The sequence below is a fragment of the Dipteris shenzhenensis genome, chromosome 4 (genome assembly GCF_047967505.1).
Source record: "Dipteris shenzhenensis isolate YYH24624 ecotype China chromosome 4, Dip_SZ_1.0, whole genome shotgun sequence".
Classification (NCBI taxonomy): Eukaryota; Viridiplantae; Streptophyta; class Polypodiopsida; order Gleicheniales; family Dipteridaceae; genus Dipteris; species Dipteris shenzhenensis.
Genome location: NC_141599.1, coordinates 32,316,050 through 32,326,499, shown reverse-complemented (window position 1 = coordinate 32,326,499; position 10,450 = coordinate 32,316,050).

Below are 10,450 nucleotides of genomic sequence, written 5' to 3'. Positions count from 1 at the left end.
AACTTCAAAAGAAACTGTCTTCTACTCAAATGCTGGAAGAGGTAGAGGCAGAGGTAGAGGAGGCCGATCTGCAGGCCGTGGTAGAAATCAGAATATGCAGCAAACTCAAGAAAACCAGTCCTATGGAGGAGGACGTGGTAACTCTAGAGGCAGGAGGAGCCAAAGAGGCCGTGGTGGATGGCAGAGAGGCCAAAATGCAAACAACAATGTTGAATGAAACTACTGTGGTAAAATGGGTCATATGGCTAAGGACTGCTACAAAAAGCAGAATGACATTATGAATGGAAAATTGCAACAAGGCAATTATGCATCTTCCAGTAGACAGGGCGATGACAGAAATGAGCATCTATTTATGGTGCAGCACATGACCAATTCTGTGACAAGTGCAGAAGAACGAAATGATGTGTGGTATGTTGACTCAGGTGCATCAAACCACATGATAAGTCATGCAGAGTGGATGCAGGATGCAAGGAAAATGGAAAAACTAGGATTTGTGGAGACTGGTGATGATACTGCACATCCTATTGTGCAGATTGGTAAAATTCCTTTGTCTATGCAGGATGGGAAAAAGAAATACCTGTCTTATGTATTTCATGTCCCGAACATCACCAAGAACCTGGTTTTTGTTGGTCAAATGGTTGAGCAAGGCTTGCAGGTCAGATTTAGTCCTCATGGATGCTTTGTTGAGGATATGAAAAATAACGGTCGCTTGATAGCAAAAGGAAAGAAGAAGGGCAGGATGTTTACGTTGGATGCGGACATGCCTGAATTGAGTGCAGTAATGTTTGCACATGGGACCGGTGTAGTTGCAGATATTGATATCTGGCATAAACGCATTGGTCATGTTAATATATAGCGACTTAAATCAATGCAAGCCCAAAATATTGTTGCAGGATTGCCTAAATTCAAGGTTGCAGAAATGCATAAGGTTTGTGAAGCCTGTCAATTTGGAAAACAGGTAAGGAAACCATTTCCTAGGCATCTTCAAGAGAGTAAAAAGCCATTGGAATTAATCCACTCTGATGTGTGGACTACTAAAGCTGCATCTATTAGAGGCTGTCACTATTTTGTCACTTTTATTGATGACTTCAGCAGAAAAGTTTGGGTGTATTTTATGAAAAAGAAAAGTGAAGTGTTTGGGCACTTCAAAGCTTTTAAAGCTATGGTTGAAAAAGAAACAGGCCTGCAAATAAAATGCCTAAGGTCAGATGGAGGGGGAGAGTACCTCTCAAATGAGTTTGCAAGGTTCCTGCAGGAGCATGGCATAAAGCAGCAATATTCATGCAGTCATACCCCACAGCAAAATGGACTTGCAGAAAGGAAAAACATGCATATTGGAGAGGTATCTCGGGCCATGCTAAATGAGAAAGATCTACCAGATTATTATTGGGCTGAAGCAGTTGCTACAACAGTTTACATAATGAACAGGACTCCCACTGCAGCAATACATGGCATGACGCCAGAGGAGAGGTATACTGGTAGGAAACCAGACATTTCTCATTTGAAAATGTTTGGTTGCATTGCCTATGTTCATGTGCCAGACAAGTTGAGGTCCAAGTTGGATCCAAAAGCTGAGAAGTGCGTCTTTATTGGTTATTCTCTACAACAGAAAGGGTATAGATGCTATAACCGTTCTTCTCGTACGTTTACAGTGAGCAGAGGTTGTTTTTGATGAGATGAGCAGCTGGTATAAACCAGTAAATGTGATGATTGATGTAGATGCACAAAATGGTAATGCTGCACAGAATTCATAGCAGCAATCACAAAATATCAATGGACCTACAGTGTCCTCTAGCAGTGGTTCACATACTTCGCCATGGACAGGTAGATTGAGATCAAGAGAATCTCCTCAAAGCAATGCAGATAGTGGTACGCAAGTATCACGAAAAAGGCTCAGAACAGAGCATTGATGATCAGTTGGGTATTCCTTCTATTGTTACACCTGGAGTAAGGAAGACCAGGGATGTTTTGAGAGCACCTGGAAGTGAGCCTATTTTGCGCAGGTCTACCAGAGCTAGGTATCCTATGGATAGGTTGAAATATGATGGATTTACAGCCATTCACTATGCCTATATGGTCAATGTGATACAGGAACCAGAACCCACTTCTTTTGAGTAAGCCATGGGAAATGAAAAATGGGAGAAAGCCATGGATGAAGAAATTGATGCCTCGGAAGCCAATGCTACATGGGAATTGGCGCCTTTGCCTAAAAACAAGAATGCAATTGGCTGTAAGTGGGTTTATAAGATCAAGCACAATGCAGATGATTCAGTGAATAGATACAAGGCAAGATTAGTTGTCAAGGGGTATGCACAGACATATGGCATTGATTATGAAGAAACATTCAGTCCGGTTGCAATGATGGCAACTGTAAGAGCAGTCATTGCTATGGCTGCATCAAAGGGATGGTCTTTACATCAGATGGATGTAAAGAATGCCTTCTTGCATGGTGATTTGCAAGAAGAGGTCTTTATGGAGCAGCCAGCAGGTTATGTTCATGCTATTCATCCTGAGTTTGTTTGCAGGTTGAAGAAAGCCTTGTATGGCTTGAAGCAAGCACCTAGAGCATGGTCTGACAAGATAGGACAGTATCTTGTCACTATTGGCTTTCAATTTTCCAAGGTAGATTTCTCACTCTATGTGAGAAAAACAGAGAGAGGGATTATGCTGCTTGTCATTTATGTTGATGATTTGATCATCACAAGTGATAGTGATGAAGATATCCTTCATGTGAAAATGCTATTGAAGTAGAAGTTTGAGATGAAGGATTTGGGAGAGCTACGTTATTTCTTGGGCATTGAGGTGATTAGATCACCAAGTGGGATACAGCTCTTGCAGAGGCAGTATGGATTGGACATGCTGTCCAAATATGGGATGACAGGCTGTAAGCCTATTTCAGTTCCTTTGGAGCAGAATGTGAAGCTGAGCACAGATGCAGGTGAGCTTTTGGAAGACCCTACTATGTACAGACGCATAGTAGGAAGTTTGATTTATATGACTATTACCAGGCCAGTTTTAAGCTATGTTGTTGGATTGGTAAGTCAGTTTATGCAGGCTCCAAGGAAACCGCATTTGGATGCGGCTAGACGCATAGTCAGGTATGTGAAGTCCACATTTCAATATGGACTATTTTATGAGGCTGGGGTTCAGATACAGCTGCATGGATACACTGATGCTGATTGGGCTGGTAGTACCTCTGATAGACGATCTACCAATGGATATGTGTTCTCTTTTGGGAGTGCTGCAGTCACTTGGAGCAGCAAGAAACAGCCTACAGTTGCCTTGTCGAGAACAGAGGCTGAGTACAAGGGTGCAGCAATGGCTGCATGTGAGGTAGCTTAGTTGCATAAGCTACTTTATGATATGCATCAGTCTACAGATGGGCCAGTTGTCATTTATTGTGACAACATGAGTAGTATACACTTGGCAAATAGCCCAATCTATCATGCTAGGACAAAGCACATTGAGGTGCATTATCACTATGTGCGGGAGAAGGTTTTACTAGGTCTTATTGATCTAGTTTATGTCAGCACAAAGGATCAGGTTGCTGACATATTCACGAAGGCATTGGGCACAGAGAAGCTGCGCAAGTTCAGAGACCTGCTTGGTGTGCAAGAATTGGGATTGAGCTCCAGGGGGAGTGTTGAGATATCGAGCTCCACTCGTGATATGCCAGGGTGACCGTTGTGTATTTATGTCACGCACTTGTTAGCTGTAGATGCGATTGGTAACCGCCCACGAATAATAGCTAGTAGATGACAGCTATCCTTATCTACTCTAGTTCGTGGCTCAGTTAGTATGCCACCTTAGTTAGTTGAGTTTGGTTTGAGACCCACATATAGGGTTCTTCTATTTCTTTGTACTTGAGTTCCTTTGGCTTTCACAACTAAGAAGAGGAAAACTGTTTTCAGCCTCCACCTGTGTGTGTATTCCCCCATTGTGCATGTGAGAAAGCCACAAGTGAGACTCCTTCCCTCTCTCCCACTATCTTCACATGACCATGTGCCACCCTTCCATGTAAGAGGACCCATAAGGCGTGTTGTACATAATCCATGATGGTAGTAATATTATAAAATGTTAAGGTGGCATGGTTCCTCCATGTGCCGCCCCTCTAGCCCTCTAGCTAGGCAGTCCCATGCCTGCATTTAGTGAGACATGGCCCAAGGACCATGGGAGAAGTAATATAAAATAGGTGGAGATGGATATTATATGGGATTATTCCCTCCATGTAGGATAGGTCCATGTGGGGGGGGTGTAGATAGTCCAAGAGTGCAAGTTAAATAATGGGGAAAGTAGGATGAGGTGGCAAGACTCCTTGTGCCAACCCTCCACTTGTCCTCCTAGATGTTTGAATGTATTATAAAATTGGGAAGAGACCAAAGAAATATCTTAGACTTGGGATATGGGGTTTGATTTATGTGGAAAAATGAGCAAAGGGTTGTCACATACAATTGAGAGTGCGTACCCACTTAGCCCACATGGGAGATTCCTCCACACACACCATGCATGTGGGAGGATGCATTTATTGGGAGAGACCCCCTCTTTTGGCTATAAAAGGAGGGGGCTATTCCTTGATGGGACATGCTCATTCTTGTAAAGCCACCTAGCTAGTACTTTGATTTCCCCCCATCCTTCCTTTCAAATAAAGCATGACTCTCTTCCCTTGATGTCTCCATCTCTCCATTCCACCTCCCATCATGTACATGCTCCTCTTCCCCCTCTTCCTTCCCCCTTGTGCCATAGTCCCCCTCTTCATTCCCACCCCTCTTAATCCCTTTTCCCCACCTATGTTAACGCTTCTTCCCTCACGTTCCCTTTTCCTCCATGGCCCTCCAGCGTCGCCATGCCTAGCATCTAGCCTCATGCATTGATTTCTTTTCTAGTTAATAGAATTGGTGTGGCTATTGGGATCGAAGTCTCCATGGCTAGTGGCATAAAATTCATTACTCCTACGGCTGGGTGTAGTATTGTAGCACCTTCCATGTGTGGTTCTTTGCTTCTGCACCTCCAATCTGCCTATTCTACTTGCAGTTCTTCGTCTCTGCGGCTGCAAAACTCCCCTACTTCTGCACTTCTAGTTTGTGTGCTTTCTGCTCACGGTTCCTGCATGTATTCTGGCTGGCGAATCTTCTGGTCGTACCAGGTGCATCTACAAAACTGTAACACCCACGCGCCCCCTGGTTGCGGTTGGTGCATCTGCGTGTCCTTTCGTGCGGCACGGATAGATCGTGACTGATTCTTTGGGTCCTTGTGTCTTCTAGTCATGACAGATTTTTTGGGCTTCTACAAGGCTAGGACACATCTCGCGCCCCTATCCTCTTCTTCTTCTTTTTTGGGCTTTTGCAAAACTGGAACACATCTCGTGCCCCTATCCTCTTCTCCTCCTTCTCTTCTCCTCTCCTCTCCTCTCTTTTTTATTAAGGAGTGGGAATTGAACCCAAGACCTCCCCATTCACAAAAGGAAGACTTAACAATGGGCCAGCAAATAGGAAGTGATGAAAGTGTAATGATATTACATATATGTTGAAATCTCATGAACTGTAACTCTCTAACTGTAGGCAGTTTCCTCTTGTTGTAAAAAGCAAAAGTACTTCATTTCATGTGCTCTATTCATATCTCATACTAGATCGCAGATTCTGAACTTTTTTAAGTTCACCCCTTGGACACACGCCACATGAGGAGGGTGGATATTTATGTCACTTCTTGACAAATTCAAGGATTTGGTGCTTGGTCCTCTAATTATTACGGTGACCAATTGGCGAGATCTCTTTCTTGATCTTCATGTCAATCTTCAACAACTGATTGTACAATGCATTACTCAAGGAGACGACGGGTGGGATGATACACTGTGGATGATTTAAGGTTAAGAACTAGTGATACACTGGGAGGGCTTCAATTCCAATTCTACTCACTGTGCGGTGATTGAGCTACTTGCTGCATCAGAGGTAATTAAAAGGTTGACATTCTTCCAAGGGTGGGATGATCCACAAGCTTGGGGGGAGATTTGACGCATCTGCTTATTAATTCCAGTGGATAAGCTCGTCTTGAATGATTTCTTCTCGACCTCACTACAAAGGTTTCTAGGGCTCAATGTTTCAACCAAGGAATCCCTTTGTACCTAATCAACCCTTTGTGCCACATTTTGAGCTTCAAGTTGTAATTCTTTTTGGTCTAAAGATAAACTATCAACAAAGGATTGTAAGTTTATTTGGGGCTGAACGTCTTGCTCAAGTATTGAATTCTCCCCACCCTCTCCTTCTACCTATCTTGGACTACCGAGAAACTTGGGATGTCTGGATTTTAGTCTTGGTGTGATGACATCTTGGCTCCTTCAATTTGATAGAGTATACAAACCTTCGACCAAGGCTGCTGGTGTGGGTGTGAAGCTCACTTCACCAGGGGGTGAGGTGTATTGTTATAGCAAGTCTATGCCAGCAAGTACTTGCAACTAAGCTGAGTACTTGGCACTCATTTTTAGGCTACAAAAGTCACAAGAACATCGCATCAAGCAACTTGAGGTCCAAGGAGATTCTCAACTCATGTGTGAACAAGTTAGTGGAAGGTGGAAGGTGTGGTGTAGGCTTGGTTCCACGACATCAATAAGCATTGGAACTTTGCCAACAATTTGAAGAGGTAAAAATTCAGCATATCCCTCGAGCTCAAAATTTAGTTGCTGATTTCTTGGCACGAGAAGCTTGTACTTCAATCACGCATGAAGCGAGTGGAAGCACCGCCCCAACAAAGCCACAAGCCACGAATGAGGGTCATCATTTTTTAGGAATGCAAAGGTTGTGGTCATCATGAAACTAAGTGTTGGGCATATTTGATACGTGTTTACCGCCTTTAGAAGATCATCAAAAAAGTCCTTAAGGACATTGCTCAAAAGAAGGTAAACCGCACACCCCTTGAAGAAATAGCATGGCAACTACAAGAACTGAAAGAAGGTGAAGGTGATTTGCAAGCCCTCCAACTGTTGCCATTTGTCATGGCATTCTTGTTTACCTTGATGAACAACCTCATGCACCGCTGTGTCTCTAACCCTCTCCTGTAAAGAAGGATGCAATATCATGCCTCGACCAATAAGGGTTGGTCCTTTTAAGATTGTGTATGAGCTATTCTATGCTGAAGATTCTTCCCGTATAGTATTTCATAATACACCAATCACACCCTACCCTGCCTATGTGTGCTTTATGGATGTATCTTCACTTGATTTTCAGTTCAAGCTACCTTTTTCCATTGTTTGCCAATAGATAAGCCTCCTTTCGCCTCTCTCTTTTCCATTTTCCAAGCATGGCTGACATTCCCGTGTTCTTGTGGTCGGGTTGAAGAAAATCCAAGTGAGTATCTTGTGGCCTTCAAGCACTATTGTGTTTCTCTCAACTTTCTTACTAAAGATAGATGGTTGTTGGTTCTTCCCACATTTCTAGAGGGTTTGGCTCAAGTGTGGTATGAGAAGCAGGCCGAAGACATCCACCAAAGTTGGCCAAGGTTGACAGCAGCTATGATCGAGTATATCGGCGAAGAAGAGGAGTCGGAGAATGTGTACCTGCAGGTGGCAAACCTGAAGCAGTCAAAAGGTGAGACGGTGCATCGATATGTGGATCAAGCAACCGTGCTCCTGGACCATTTGATTGCCACATAGGAGGACAATGCTAGATTTTGAGCTGGAATGACTCAGCATGTGTTGGGCTACCTTGTAGCAGTAGCAAGTGATGAATTCTGCTCAAGCTTAAATGGGAGAATCTAGAAACCATGGTGCTAGTGCATGAGATTGCTGAAAAGTTTGATAAAGTTCAATCTGACCTTGCTTCAAAGAAGATGGTTGTCCCTCTACAACCCCCTCAATTCTTGCAACAACAACCTAGTGGGTCCAACTCAAGGGCATACTCCCACCCCCCATCAGGGATGTACCCATCGCCTCCATTTGAAATGTATGGTCCTCCCTTAGATGCTTACCCTCAACAAGGTGTATATCCTCACCCTCCGCCTGGAAGATTTCCCCAGCCTCCCCCACGAGCCCTCCTCCTTCCTACTCCCCCGGCCCCTCTTGCTAAAGAACTCGGAGTCAATGACCTAGCCAAGGCCGTGACTGAACGATCTTTGGCTTGAGGTGGTAGGCATCAAAAATCAAGCCAATCACCCTCCAAGAGAACATGCCAATGTTGTGTGCTACGAGTGCCACTAGAAGGGTCATTATCGCACAGAATGTCCCAATATTCCAAGGGTGAATCTTCTAAGTGGATCAGGCACCAAGGATTCTGACGTAGAGGACCTTGACCTCAAGAAGAGAAGTCGTACCACCTCGGACCCCTCTCCAAATCGTGGACCTGGCCACCCCATGAAGAAGGTGTCCTCAGAGCCCTCAGATGTTAAGATGGCAGACCCACCAATAGAGAAGACTAAAAGATCTTGCAGGAGTAAGTGGTCACCCTCAGATTTTCCTATCAACTCAGGGCAAGAAGACTATTCGGTCGTTCACGACCTTTCTCATCGGTCTTTGAGCATCACACTTTGGCAACTAATAGCATTAAGCCCTAAGGTGAGACGTGAGCTGCAGCAAGGGCTCTCAACAAGGAGGAGCAAGAAAAATGGAAAGATACGAGAGATTTCTTCTATCTCTAAAGAAGTTGATCAGCACCTGCATATAGTAGATGTCATCATAGATAATTGCCGTGTCAAAAGTGTGTGTGTTGATGGGGGGAGCTGCATGTAATATCATGGTGCCCCATATCATGAAGAAGTTGAATTTGAAATGCACAAGGCATTCCTCCCCTTGAATCAAGGTAGCAAATGGTCGACAACTCACCACCCTGGGAGTCATTGAGGATTTGCCCATCACTACCAATGGGTTGACCACCACGGTTAATTTCTATGTAGTGGACATTGAAGATATAGGCAGTAATTACCCAGCCATACTCGGGAGACTGTGGTTGAGAAAGAGTGATGCAGTCAACTATTGGAAGACAGGACACATGTCTTTTGGTGCTTCAAAGGAGAAGATCCCAGTGCAACCAGATGCCACTGAACCAAAAGAAAAAGAGGAGCAGGACAATGATACTCTCTCATCCTCGGTGTCTGAATCAATGGAAGATTTAGACGGGGGGAGGAGTTCTCAGAGAAAGAAGTTTACATGATGGGGGTGTCTCTGACCCCGCCACCCACGGAAAAGGTAACATCTAGTCCTCCATAGCTTGAATCTATGCTCTCCCCAGACCTCACTCCGAGCGAGAAAGATGAGTTCCTAGAAATGTTCAAAGGTTTCCCTGACCTCTTCGCAACTAGCTACCACCACCTTTGCCTTGTGACTACCATAGAACACAAGATAGAGCTGAAGCCTGATGCTAAGCCAGTGGCTCAGAAGTATCAAAGGTTATAGCCCCTACAGACCGATGCTTTGTGCTCAGAGTTGCAAAAGCTTGTAGAAGCTGGATTTATTGTTCCGGTCCACAATATTGAATGGGTTTCACCAGTGGTAGTCACCCCAAAGAAAAACAACAAGTGGCGGGTCTGCATCGATTATAAGAAACGCAATGCGGCCACCAAGAGGGACCATCATCCTCTGCCCTTTCAAGACCTCATTCTTGAGAAGGTAAGTGGTCATGAGATGTATACTTTTTGTGATGGTTACTCTAGGTTTTATCAAATTAGAATTGCCGAGGAGGATGTGCTTAAAACCACATTTGCCACACCAGGAGCTACATGAGCCATATGGAAAGAAGGTGATCAACAAGCATTATCTCAAGCCCTTCTTTGTGCGTGATGGTCCCAGGCATGGAAATGCTGTGCATTCCCTGCCTGGGGGGTAAAACTGTTATGGATAAATTTGACCAAGGTAAAAGGCATAAATATGTGTGTGTGCTTGTATGTGTGGCAATAGTATAAATATGGTGTGCATAGGGCCCAAGGTTGAGGTGGCAAGGTATGACCATGTGCCACCCTTCCACGTAAGAGGACCCATAAGGTGTGTTGTACATAATCGATGGTAGTAATATTATAAAATGTTAAGGTGGCATGGTTCCTCCATGTGCCACCCCTCCACCTACTAGGCGTTCCCATGCCTGCATTTAGTGAGACGGCCCAAGGACCATGGGAGAATATAAAATAGGTGGAGATGGATATTATATGGGATTATTCCCTCCATGTAGGATAGGCACATGTGGGGGGGGTGTAGATAGTCCAAGAGTGCAAGTTAAAGAATGGGGAAACTAGGATGAGGTGGCAAGACTCCTTGTGCCAACCCTCCACTTGTCCTCCTAGATGTTTGGACGTATTATAAAATTGAGGAGAGACCAAGGGAGTATCTCAGACTTGGGACATGGGGTTTGATTTATGTGGAAAAATGAGGCAAAGGGTTGTCACATACGATTGAGAGTGCGTACCCACTTAGCGCACATGGGAGATTCCTCCACACACACCATGCATGTGGGAGGATGTATTTATTGGGAGAGAC